This window comes from Pagrus major, chromosome 21, assembly GCF_040436345.1.
Source record: "Pagrus major chromosome 21, Pma_NU_1.0".
NCBI classification, from domain to species: domain Eukaryota; kingdom Metazoa; phylum Chordata; class Actinopteri; order Spariformes; family Sparidae; genus Pagrus; species Pagrus major.
The window spans coordinates 25,883,907-25,898,300 of record NC_133235.1 but is presented as its reverse complement, the minus strand read 5'-3'; positions in this window follow the sequence as shown (position 1 = coordinate 25,898,300).

The window sequence follows — 14,394 nt, the reverse complement described above, 5'->3', positions numbered from 1 at the left end:
CAACACATCCTCATTCCTAAATGACTGAGTAGGTTGTTTGTCAGCGTCTCGCAAAATGACATATATCACCATTACCAACAGGCTCGTTTAAATGGAGCAAAATTTCAAGGAAATTCCCATATTCCTGCTTTAAAACTCAATGTTTTCAGTTTGTCCTAAAGTTGCAAATGTTTCTGTAAATAATAAACAAATGAAAGTCTTCAGGTGCTATTCATTAAATCTTTAACATTCAAAAACTTGACAGACAAACTCTGCAAACTGTAGCTGATAAGCTAACAGGCTAGGCAGCTGTGAGCATGCTCCATTCAGTCAATCCTAGCTAGCTAGCTTGCAATGAGCAAGTTAACATGGTTGCTAATGCCAAAATGTTCACATGGTTATTCAACAGTCATATTTGGGAGGATGGGAGCTGATGCACAAGTTACAGCACAGCTTTTCTTATTCACAAAAACAAACGACTTTATCTAGAAGTTCAATGTTAATATAAAGTCTTATGACTCATAAAAAGGCTGATTGATGGAATATGTCTCCAGGGCCGTAGGTAATTATAGACACATTAAATAAAGTGTTACCAAAATACTTTCTCCTCTGTTAATGACTGCAGTTGATGATCCAAAAAACAAAGCTCGTTGGCTGATGGTGGATGTACTGGGCAGCTTCCAGGCGTAAAGATGAAGCAGATGTCTCCCTGGATGAAGAAAGGTCCAATAAATGCCAACACACACACACACATACCGATGGCTATGGATATAACTACATGTAGAAGCCTGTTAGCGAAGCACTAGGCCGTTATTAATCTTTCACCTTCATCACTCTGTCAGTATATACCTCCATCCCAACACTAACCTCCCATTCTCTGGCCTCCTCCCAGTTCTGCAGCTCTTAACCCTGTGGTCATGAGCACCGAGTGGTTATGTATGCATAAAAGAGAAGGGGAGGAGAGGGAGAATTTTAATTAATTTCCGTGTCTCCGTATCTCCCTCCATCCACCTGCTCTATAGTCCTAGCAGGCAGAGAGTAACCTGGAGTCAAGCCCAAGTCTCCATGATGGGAGAATTGCAATTATTTCTTTAATGCCCTTATCACACCTCATAACCACGACCATCCACACACGTTCTCTCTTTTAAAGAACTCGTCGAGAAATTTAGGGCTGAGCGCAGATACACTTTTCCATCAGTGCTTCAGCTTAAACTTAAACACTTCAACGTTATCCGGCATGCCAAAATTAACTCTTAACAGTAAGAGACAAAATTCTGAGTAGTTACCAGGGAACGAATGAGGAACTAACTGCTAATTAATCATTAGTTAATGAGTAACTCCTAATCAAATGTTATAACATAACTAAGATTTGTTAAAAATGATGTTAACAAGTGAGGAACAAATCAGGAATGACTAGATAATTGATGAATCGTTTGTAACACTTCCCTAATATATCATAATGGTGGACTATGTAACAAGTAAAACATGTTACACAATAAACACTGACTGTGCTTTATTTAATCTATTTATGTAAATATATATTATATATTTATGGGATGTTTCTTTTTTTTCGCCAAAATAAGGAAATATGGATGTTGTGACAAGCAGGGAATTGTTGTTTTTTCCATTTAAAACGATTATGCAAAAGTGACTCCTAAGATGGCTGTCAGGTGGTGCTCAGTGGGTCCATTCATTGTGGGGTTGATGGTTCAGTTGTAGTTGTGGTTCGATCCCTGACTCCTCTGGTCCTGTCCTTGCGGAGGTGTCCTTGAGTACCACCAATGAATACAAACAGTCTTGGGTCAGTAAGAATGAGGCTGCCTGCTCAGGAAACTGAAACACATCAAGGTCTTTCAATCTCACTCTGAACCACTGGTGGCTGCGAAAGTGCCCTCTTGCATGTCCCTACGGTAGATAAAACATGATAAAGTGCCCCCGAGGGTGCCCCTCCAGTGCCCTTTCTGTACAGCGTTGCCCTTTTTTTCTTTTTTCTACTGTAACGACTGAAAAAATTTGCTTCAGATAAAAGCATCTGCCTGATGATGCCAGTATCCTGAGGAATTAGGATTGCACACGATTTGCATCCAATTCTAATATTCAGTGCCAATGCAAAGAATTTATGTGTACTACATGTCGCAAGGCAGACAGTAACGGTGTGGAGGTCTGTGTGTGGCACATCTGACTTTAATGCTCGAGGCTTGAGCTCTGATCTGATCACAGGCCTTCAAAAAATGCTTGTTTTTATATTGTGTTTAACCAAATTCTTAACCAAGTGTTCAACCAGTCTTTTTCTCACATTAACTGCATTGTAGTTGCCATGCACAGATATTTTGCAATGTAAGACTATTTTGGCATAGGACCTAATCTGGGTTTTTGCAGAATTGTCTGATAATAACATCAAATACTGACTATATACAAAATGTAGTAAATAAATCTGACAAAATGTGATGAATCAACAAACTACAAGAATGTCACAATTAGATGATTTTGCAAAAAACTCCAGATTGTGTTCAACGCCATTTTAAAATGTAACTTTTTGCAATATCTGCACATGGCTAAGTATGGTTAAGGCTCAGGAGGAGGTTATGGCTGATAAATTGCAGTTAAGGTATGGTCGGTGTTTTGCAACAAAAAGATCATGGTTATGGTTAATTAATTGCAGGTCGGTAAGGGGAAGTGGACATGTGAGGACAAACTACTCCCTGCGTTGGATCTGAATGTTTGCACTGATGTAAATCCAGAGGTGGATACTCAGCTGAATCATGATATTGATAAAGGAGTGGACACCAGTAGCTGTCTGGAAGGATAGAAAGGTAAATGTAGTTTATATCTGGCTATAACAACTCCTGGTACTGACCTCAAGAACTGTACAAACTGCTGCAAGAGCGAGAAGTTCTCTTTAGTCGACTCAGCCACCCACACTTTCCAGACAGTTCGAGGATTCTCTCACCTTTCCAGCTCCACTGCTGCCCTGCATTCATTTAAAAACATTTTCTGCAGAAAGAAAAAACACACGAACAAGTACAAACATTAACTGGCTTCCTCTTTCCCGCTGCCCCACTTCCTGTCCTTGTGTTGCCTTTCGCCTCCCAGGATGTCCGATCTGCATGAGGGGAGAGAAAGACGGCGCATTAATCACCACTGGTACTGCTCACAACTCCCCCGGCAGTCTTTGAAACACACACACACACACAAACATTTAAGATACTAAACCTCACACACCCTCCAGCTCTCCGAGCCTTCAGAAAAGCAGCACAGATTCGTGCTGTTTAAGCGCTCGGGGCGTCTCGCAGGGTTTAAAGAAGAAAGGCTCAGAGCCAGGTTGGAAGAGGTCAGAGAGAAGGGCACAGAGGGATGGAGCAGAGGAAGAGGAAAAAATCCTGGAAAGAAAGAGAGTGAAAGGTGGGGATTGGAGCAGCAGAGGGAGAGATTAACTGACCTGAAAGAGGGAGGTCTAAATGAGAATATCTAACGCGTGAAGTCGAGGAGGATTGACAAGTGAGTGGGTAGAAGTGAAGGGAAAATGGAGGCTTTGGCAGAAATACAGTATGAAATTGGTTGCAGAATTAGAGTGCATTTGGAGACACGATGGCAGAGAGGCCAGAAAATGAAAGGATTGTGCAAAGAGGATCAGGGAGAGGGAAGGTGGGAGACTGCTGAGGCTTTCGGTAGTTACCTCCGTTCACCTCAGACTGAAAAATATATCCTCTGCTAAACAGGCAAAACAACACACCCACATGCACGCTCTCTCTCCTTCTCTTTCACGACACACACACACACACACACACGAGGTAGGATGCTGATCCCTGGACCTTTTGACTCCAACGCGGAGCCACCACACTCTCTCTTCGGCTCTGTGTCCTCGCTCTGTGACTGAAGTGAAATCAGGCCTGAAATACGGACAGATTATTCCAGCACACTGCAGTTTATTACTCCAGAACCGCGCTCTGCTGCAGATATATCCAGTGACGAGCTCGGCCAATACACCACACAGGCCCTCGCCACTTGTCTCGCTGCTGCTTCCGCTTTCGTAATGATTTTATATAAAGATTTTGGAGGGGAAGACTGATCCGGGAAGGCTGGGGGCCCTCGGCCAAGTAAAGATCTAGTAAGCCTACGACTAGCATGCCTTTCCACAAACAGAGGCAGGTAGTAACAGCTGGTACACTGTGCATTTGAGTGCATTGTGAACTCACTGATGTGATGTAATGCAGCATTATAGTGTCTATAGTCTTTAAATAGCCTGCTGCTGCCTTGCAGAATACAGCTTTGGTATGTATGGCTCCTATAAGAACATAAACAGGGAGATCTAAAGTACATTAATAGCACTCAGAGCCATAAAAGGCACTCAGGCGGTTACAAAACAAGCATATAGTGACATATAATGAAAAGTAACAACTGTCAAGAAGATATTAGAAAATATGATGCATGTACACTTGGTAATATAAACTGATATCCATTTAAAAATCTATGACTTAAAAATAAAGTTAGCATATTTTACTGTTAATATATTTTTGATGTACAGTAATATTTTTTACAATATTTGAGAACAACTCTTCTCATCAGTGTAATCAGTGATGGGATGTGAATTTGTACAACACTGACTGTAACATGTAATTACAGGGTGAAAATATTGTCATAACACTGTTAAACTGACACAAATGAATTATATAATGATGATTATACTATACTGAATCTATTACAGCTACATATTAATATATTGAAAATATATCTCTGTTGCACAAAGATAGCATTGCACTTCCACACTGCTGGAGACCTGTGAGAGGCATATTAATAAAAGAATGAAAATGAAAATAAAGAAAATGAAATCAGAAGAGGTCGACATTTTAGTCCCTGGAGTTTAAGCTGCAACACTTCCCATAATGCAACTCATCGTCATCTTTTTGTTAAGCCCTTGCTGTCATACATTTCAAATTTGCAGTGCAGGCTTTCTGTTATAACTTCTAATTCTCCAAGCCCAAGTTGAGAGATGACATCATCAGGGTTATTTTTCAGACATCATGTTTTTAAAGGCTCACTAGCACTAATCATGACCAGGAAACTGACTTTGACATTTAAAATCGGTGCATTTAACATGAAACTTACCATGAAAATTACCTATGCAAAACTGGAGGTGGTATTGATGATAACAGTGAAATATTGATACTGATATAGTGCTGTATCGTAGGCGTGTTTCAGTTTCTTGAAGACGTTTCAGCTCTCATCCAAGAGGCTTCTTCAGTTCTAACTAACTGGAGGGGAGCTGCAGACTTTTAAACTTTGTGTGGGAGTGTCCTGACAGAGTTGTTAAGGACACGCGTGAACTCTGAGTTTCAGAGTCGTTAGGGCCTTCGCGTGGGTTGCGAGGGCTATGATAATATTGTGTGAATAATTCAGATCTGAGGCCTGGTGGAACTTTTGTTTATCAGTCCATCTGGTTTTCCACTATTCATTAAGCACAATTGTTCTTTTTGTACGCCTTTTTTCCAGTTTTTGGTCCAGCTCACACAGTTAAGGCACAATTTAAAGATGAATTTGACTGATAATCATGTTGTGAAAATCTGATATCGTGATGCAGCAGCATCATTATTCCACTGCAGTGTCTTTGAGATGCTTGTGTCTTCTTCTCGTGTGTGTGCACCCGTGTGCATTCACATTCAAGTAATGCCTGTGTCCCACCAGGCTATTACAACTGACAGAGACAGAAAAGGTGTTATCCTTTTATATTCCTTGATGTGTATGTTTGTGTAGCCAGTATGTGTGTGTGTGTGTGTACAGGGGTTCATAAGTTTTTATGCTCGTGGAAGCTACGATGTGTGCAGTGATGCATGGCCCACTCTTGGTCTGTGCAGGACATAATAAGCCAATCACCGGCGCTGATGGAGAGGGATGAGTGATGAGAGCTCTGTCTCCCGGCGGAGGATGAGACTGAGGGGGGGATAGATGATGTGTGAGCTGATGCAGGCTGAGCTGCTTTCTGCCTGGCATGACCACCTAACACCTGAGACCGAGGCCGCGGCAGCACAGCGAGCCACAGCTGATGCGGGCCTCATTGTTACAGCGAGCACATCCGCAGTGAATTATTGTCTCAGCACAGGGCTTGCCAAAGTAATGGCAGAAAAACACACAGTTTGTTTTATAATGCATCACATCTGCAGAGAGGTTGACGGCTCTGGCACAAGTTGTGCTTAGTCTGAGCTCTGTTTACTTTCACACCGGGCACCAATTATCTTGTGATATATTAAGAAATTAACAAGCACTTGGTCAAGCGTTATGGCGTTTCGTGCCTACAAAGAAGAAAGCATTGATAAATGAGGCTCAGGTTTGTATTAATTACTGCGCTATGACTGCATTGAAAAAATAAATGCTAATTTTATTTCTGTTTTGGCACCTGGCGCGGGACTCCCATGGAAACAGTCTTGGAATATTATTACGAGGCACGCATCGATCAGCCTCTTATCACCAGCTGCAGGTCCACAGAAACAGAAACACAATCAAGCAAACGCTTCATTATACATACAGTGTACAAGCAGCATGTCACACATCTTCCACCTGTATTGATCGCATATTGATTTTTCAATGTGTTGAACTTGGCTCGCTGGATTACTGTAAATGCCTAATGCACACAAATAAAAAAGCACAAGTCCAGAGCAAAGAGGCTTCATGAATAATCACCCAAATTTCTAGATGATCTGCGATGGCATTACAGGGTCACAATCATGCAAACAGCCCAGGGGAGGGGGGGTGAATCAAAGGAGGCGGCAGCGACAATCCTTCTCATCTATGCAGCCATTCACACACGCAGAAGAATAAACTCGGCTGAACAGGGGGTGAACATTTGGCTGAAAGCGTCCTCGTTGTGTGAATGTTCAGAAATTACTGCGGCTTCCTGGTGTTTTAGAGAGAGCGCTCAGGCGTATACAATGTGCATACACACTCAGCAAACAGGCAATAAGAAATGTGCTGTCAGGTGCCAGCAAACACTCAATGGGCATAACAATCACATACGGAGCCCGCATGTGAAATCAGAGGGGTTTGTCTGAGTGCCTGCAGTGGTGAGATAAACCGAAAGCAAGGCCCCATTTGTCAGCGTGTGTGTGTTTGTGTGTGTGTGCTCTACCTACCAGGACAACACAAGCCTGAAGGAGACCAGGGGCACAGTTCAGTTCAATAATCGTACACTTACTGCCATCCTTCCCTCCACAGTGCTTCTGTCTCCTGCTATTCCTCTGACCGCCTCATTTCACAGCACATAAATACAAACTGAGAGCAGTGATGAAGCAGCGAGACGGGAAGAAAACATCCTATCAGGACACACACAAAAGCACCTATTTGGTATTCTTGTTAGCGTGTCATAATGTGAGCTCTGTCGCATAACAACCAAATATCTGCCAGGCTGGTGGTGCGTCCTATTCTGTTTTTTATAAGGTTAATACAAAAAGAACAATTGTACAGAGCGGGTGAACAGAAATCCTACAAGTGTTTCTTTTTTCACGTTTGTCTTAAAACATTTCTAAGACGTTGGATTTTGTCCTACATCTTTCACACTGGAGTCACAGTAGGAAGGGATTGTAGAAAGAGAGGTTAACGTGCCTTTGTTTTATTATAAAGCAGGTCTGGTGTTATATAAACACTGAAAGTATCAAAACACAGAGAAGTGCACAAAGCTGATGTCACGACTATACAGTTACTGCTGTCAACATGGTCACGGTTGTGAAAACAGGCAGAGCTGAGGCAGAAACACGGTGGGCGGTTCCTGCTCAGGCCTGTGAAAGCTGACCAATCAGAGCAGAGACTGGGCTTTTCAGGAGGGGGGGGGCCTTAAAGAGACAGGCACTAAAACTGAGCGTAAAGACAGAGGGTGAATAGATGCTGCAGCAATGGACAGTATGATTAAAATAGTGCATGCATTAAGGTCGACAATTTAAGCAACACTGTAATGTGGACAAACTCTTAAAGCGATTCTTAAGAAAGATAGGTAAGATAGATCCTCAAATACAGTTAATAGAAATGAATTTCAAATATGTCAACTAGTCGTAAGAAGCAACAGAGAAGATGTACGCAACCTGTTTGTATTAATGTAGCTTGATTACCAGTAAAGTTCTGCAAAACACAAGAAAAGTCTCGTGAGTTTTAATGTAATGTATGGATTTGTTAGTTTTATTGTGATGGGTTTCTAACCATCTATTTTAAAGGGGAACTTCTGTGTTGTGTTGGAAACTGGTTGTTACTTTATGTTAGCAGACTCTTATTTCTAAACTAACATTACCTACTGTTGCTTTCTGTTAGCGGAGAGGAGAGAGGCACCCGAGAATGCTGATAAAGTCACATCCTTTGGACTGGAGCGGAAAATCCAACCTGATACCTTCACAAAGAAATCCACAGTCCTGCAGCATGAAACAGCTTCAACAAATCATCCACAGGCTCGTATAGACAACGAGAGAGACGGGGGAGGTCTCATTTGTCACGTCAGGTTACAGTCGGCTAACGCGCGGCCAATTAAAAAGTGATAAACACTTGCTACAAATTGTTGCAGAGCCCCTTCAAATCCAACTTGTAGAAGAGTTAGGACTCCTGTTAGTTGCTCCTTCGCTCAGCAGACGTGTCCTCGTTCCTCTTTTGCTTCCAACTTCTATCGACCCTGCAACTCCTTTCATGATGGGGACAATGTCTGACAGAGTCTAATAAATCATTCACTGAATATAATCAAAAAAACACAAAAAGAAAAAATAAGTTGTTGCTTTGAACTTTTGGGTCCACTGTGGAAGACCTCAAATCTGTCAAGTGAGAGTCAGAGAGGGAGTTTACGTGGGAGACAGAAAGATGGGAGGTAAAAGCACATGTGCACGCGTGTGTTATCTTTTCCTGCTTTGATCTCGCTCACTGTTATCCGCTCTCGCCCGCGGTCAAGTGTGCAGCTGTCATGGCTCCCCCTGAAACAAGGAGACAGACAGAAGGGGGGTTCCCGTTAAGTGAGGGGCTGTGATGAGTCCTCCAGTCTCCGCTGTCACCGCACTCTTCAGGCTTATGTAAGCAGGAGACGAAAAGGGGGAGGGAGGGAAGGGAAGGCGCAGAAGACAATGAGCACAGAAAAGAGAAAGAAGGGGAAGAGAAGAAAGTGTCAGGCACAGTGAGAGAAAGAGAGGGAGACAGAGAAAGACGGGGAGAGCTGTCATCATAAAGAGCCTGACTCATTCCTACTGTTCTGGATATAGCACTGAGCTGAGAGGCATGTAGCTAATGTACGACAGCTCGAGAACAATTATAATCCTTCAAACCGGGATTAGTCTGGTAATATGTGAGAGAACGGGCCGGTCTGTACTAAACTACTCCGAGAGAGAACTCCATTTCCACCGAAAACCGCCACCAAATTACATCTCGTTTTAAGTTATTTTATAACCCGGTGTTACGTTGACACATTAATTCTGAGTGCAGACATTTTTGGTTACATTTTAAAGAACATTTCATACAATTTCTGCATAGAAGGTTCTTGGATCTGCAACATCTCTAATTTTCTGCAGAACCGAGTTGCAGCACTTAATGTATAGAGAGATAATAACACTGCATCTTTGCTATTTTTAACAGATAAATGTATGTTCCTGCTGTTTCAGATATCGTCCGTCTCTCAAAATCCATACAGGGGAACATTTTGTGTGAGTAGCCGACAGCACCAGTCAGATATATGATTTGCATTCTATTATATCCACTCTGCCATTGTGTCTGTAGTTATCCGCAGAGGCAGTCAAGGGCCTCTGCTTGGCATGTTCTCCCTCCGTAAGTGCCTGCAGAAAAGGACTGGCTGTGAAAGCTGCCGTCAAATAGCTGTAATTATCTACAATCAGTTGACAACCAGGGGCCGGCTGAAAGGCTGCTCACACACAAACATGGTGGAGGGAGAAAAGGCATCGAGGGGCATAGAGGGTAAAATATCACTGGAGAAAGAAAAGAAAATGGCAGCGATGTTGGTTCTGAAATCAGCAGGCAAGGCTGTGAAAAAACACGTGACAGCCGAGATCTCAAATAAAGATGCTGCAGATGTGAATACGAAGCCGAGTAGACAATGAAGGCAGGACCGGCTCGCGTCTCTTGAGCCTTCTGTCTATTACACGTGTTACGTCGCTCCATATATGTCGTATATTCCTGTCTGTCTCAGTGTGAGACAGACTGACGCTAGAGGGGTGAGTAGTGCGTCAAGGTTCAAAGCTAAAGGCCACTGACCAAGCTGCTGGGAGAGAGAATGTGTTCTCACAACTATTTGTGATGTCATAAATCATGCTCGTAGGCCCGCCTCTTAAAATGAGATTTTCATTGAGTAAAGAGACGATTTACACAAAATGTGAAAAACAGCCTTCTGGAGTCAAACTCTGCTTATACATCAATCTACACAGTGAAGCGCAAACAATTTACTGCAGGAACAAGAAGAACGTATTTTTGACTGGAGGGGGATTTTAATATTGTGTGTACGTGTGCTTGTACCTCAGCAATTGCAGGTCTACTCTCCATTAGTATGAGTACGAAATCCAGTTCTTTTATATTGTTTCACAGATGTACAGTACATCTGTGTAAACCTGTTTTTTAAGCAACAGGACATTTAAACTCTGTGACCCTGGCTTCTGATCTCACACACACACACACACACGCACACACACACTGCTGCAGTTTACAGTTGTTCAACAGAGGCTTGTGAAAAAAAAAAAAGTCAAGTGAGAGGAGACACATCGATCAGCCAAACCTCCCTCGAGAAATAAGTTCATAGAGCGGCTCTGGCGCTTTCAGTCATATTGCACGGTCCTTATTGACAGATGGAGTTTGCCCGGTTGTAATGAAATTGTAGATGTTGGGAAAATGTGTGATACGATCAAAAGCTCTGAAACAACATCCTAATGGACCTTATGGCAAGAGTATGTTCTCGAGTGGTGTATATGGTCAAGAACAGACTCTGAACCTCAAGCTAATATAAGATTGCAAGGTCAGATGTATCTCAAAGTGTGTGTGCGACACACAGTAACTTCTGCTCCAACATCTATATTTGAAACAACCTACTTTAAGGCATCTACATGCATACAGTCTTTCTTAAACAGTATTTTACTCCTGCTTTAGTAAAACTGTCAAAAGACTGCCACTTGTGCAGAGTGTTTGGTCACACATCTTGCTCATAAAGCCTGAGAGGATTATATTCTTAATGCACAGGTCGAAACACTGATGGCTCAGACAGGCAGAGGGAAACTAAGTGCATGTAGGCCGCTTGATTAGGCAGAGAAGAAGGCTGATGGATGAGTAAGAGGAGGGTTTAGGATGCTGTCATGCAGCAGTCACTCCTCTGAACAGGCGCAAGATAGCAAAGGAGAGGCAAGGTTTTTCTTCTTTTTTTTTTAGCATGATGAAACTGAGCTCAAATTCTGCAAGAGAAAGGTGTAACTGTGCTGTTGTCTGCTGTCCAACTGGAGGTATAACCCCAGTGAATATCAGAGGGAACACAAAGTAAGCACGGTGGAGATAATGAGATCTGTATGCTTTTCATTTCGCCTCTTCCTCCCTGTGTGTTTAATTATTTATCCGTCTTTGGAAAACAAAAATCCCCCCCCCCCCTTGTCTTTTTCTCTCCTCCGTCTCCATCTTCCTGTCTCTCTCTCTCGCTGTGTGCAAACGAAAGCTTCATTATGAGTTTAGGACTCAGAAATGAGTTATTGATCATAGGCCTGTGTGCGTACAACTAATGAAAGAACAGGCGCATTATTACAGTGGAGAGAGAGTAACTAAATATATATATACAAGTGCAGTTGTGAGGTACTTAGGCTCTTGTGCATGTAAAAGGTCTTGAAAGTTAAACAGCTTGAAGTCAGCATCAACAGAAGTTCCTCTCTCCCACAGAAAACACTGCTCCTGACACACCTCGCCAGCAGTCTCGCCTTTATTCTGTGACTTTATGACATCACAATACATCAGCTTAAAGAGACAGGAGCTAAAACAGAGCGTTTCAGACAGATGGGGAATACAATGCTGCAGCGCTGGACAGTGTGAGAAAACTGATGCATTTTATGAGCATTAAAGCATTTAAACCTGTTCCAGTAGTAACACAAAATAAAAGCATGAGCCTGAAAATGAGCATAAAATGTCTCCTTTAATACTTCACAACTTCCAAATTCAGATTATTAACACAAACTATAATCAACAGGTACGATATTATGTAATATCATAGGTTAGGATAGGTCTTGATGCCCAGGGGGAAATTCCCAAGCTACCCAGCAGTATGCAAAGTAATTAAAATTAGCTCCACCTACCAGCTGTAACATGAACATGATGTCTATGAACACATCAATAATTATAATCCAGTGTATTATTCTGAAATGTCCAACATGTAGGATTTAGGATTTCTTTCTTCTTTTAGTAAAACTGTCATGTAAAAACAGGCGAAACTGACACGGTGCTTTCAAGTCCTCAGTGTAAAATTAAATTGTGTAAAAATAAGTGGTATTAAGTAATAAGGGATGATTTGTGATGGACCTGCTGTCTGTGCACGGGCTTTATGTCATGTTAATTGCAGGAGTTTGTTATTTATGTGACGCTTTGGATGCAACACAGAGGTTGTTACTCTCCAGGCGGCAAACATTAATTCAGCCTAGATTAACTGTGTCGGGCTCACGTTGGATGTCAGGTGTGAAAACAGACAGCCTGTCAAGCTCGGGTGCGGCTCGGTTACTACTCTCCTGAACTCGACTGGGTTCAGGTAGTAAAATGTGGCCCGAGCCGCACTTGAGGGGCTGCTAGAACCATGAAAAATGTGAAAGGCCCTCTCTAGAGCAGTGTTTGGTTTGTCTGTTCTGGGCTGTGCGACATGGTGGACTCCATGAAAGAGGGCCGACTCTTTCTGTAGATACAAAAAGCTCATTGTTAAGTAACGAAAACACAACGATTGTTAGTTTCAGGAGACTAAAATAACACAATTATGAACATCATATCCCATTTCTGCTCCTGAATCCTGCACACCTGACCTTCAAGTGAAATATCTTCTTCCACCGCTCCTCACGTGTGTTCTGCCTCTTCCAGATGTCCATAACGTGGCCATCTCCGGGCAGCAGCGACGATAAATCACACTCATCCTCGGTGCATGAGGTTTCACATTACTCGCCTCCCACAAGGCGCACACACTTCTGCAGGAGCATTAGGGGCTGTGACAGAAGCTGTGAAGCATTGGCCTGGAACCACTGCACTGGAGCACGCTGAAAGGCTGAACAGCCTCAGATGAATAGATGGTAATTAATACACATAGCACCCGGGAGACTGCAGTACAATCTCAGAGCAAATTACCCTATCAATAAAATGGCCAACAGACACAATGAGAGACAGGGGAGGATGAGGAGGAGGATGAGGAGGAGGAGGAGGAGGAAAGACTGCACATTAAGGCCGAGCAACTCTCAGGTGTTTGACTATGAAAGTCAAGTGGTTCATTTCTTAAAAGGAGTCCATCACTCAGTTTTGCCTCCCTGATGAAACAAACAGAAAAGAATAAATGTCAAGCTGGTATTAAAAGGTTAAGGCTGGGAAGGAGGAAAAGTAGTGAAGAAGAATGAAACCAAAACAAAGCTATCAGCGTCATAACACCTTTGGATCCGTCACATATGAATAGACGATAGGCTCCGCAGCAGGAGATGAGACTGTTGAACTTACTATTCACGATCAAACACCAGCGATTGGATTTCCTTTGTCTTTTAAGAAATCCAATATCTCTAACCAATTACTCTTCTTCTCTTCTCTCATCTTCCCTCGATCTCTCGTCCCATAATGACGAAACAAGGCTTCAAGATATTTAGAGGAAAAGATCAATGCGAGGAAAAGGCACATGATGAAAATCTTTTCCCCTTAATCTTCCTCTCAGATCATCTCCGTTCCCTTCAGGCAGACTCACACGCCGGCATGTCCCAGCGCTCCTGCGGGTCAGCTGCTCACTCCAGCTGCTCTCTCAGACGGATCTCTCTGGACGTTACACTTCTGCCTTCCCCCCTTATCTCACGAACGGGGGGAAAAGTGAGGGACAGATTATCACATTGTTTTGGACATTTGAACATTTTATCTCCTCGAGGGCACGGTCCGGATTTGCTGCTCCCCCGTGAACCCAGCAGGATTCAAACTCATGATCCGGTCAGTTACATGTTGTGGTCTCAGGGAGATCAAAGGGGCTGAGCGAGCTGCCGGAGGAGACACAGAGAAACACACAGGGTTCCCACAGTGGCTCCAAGAGGAACATGAAGGCTTTGGTGGGAGATTCAAAGTGAAAGGCGAGCAGCTCTGAGACACACGACTGAATCCTTGTGGATCCTGTGTCACTCCCCTTCAAATGCAGGCTTTACACTGTCAGCACATCTGAGAAGGAGGATGTTAAACTCACAGGCAGATATCAGCGGCAGGTCGTCTTCT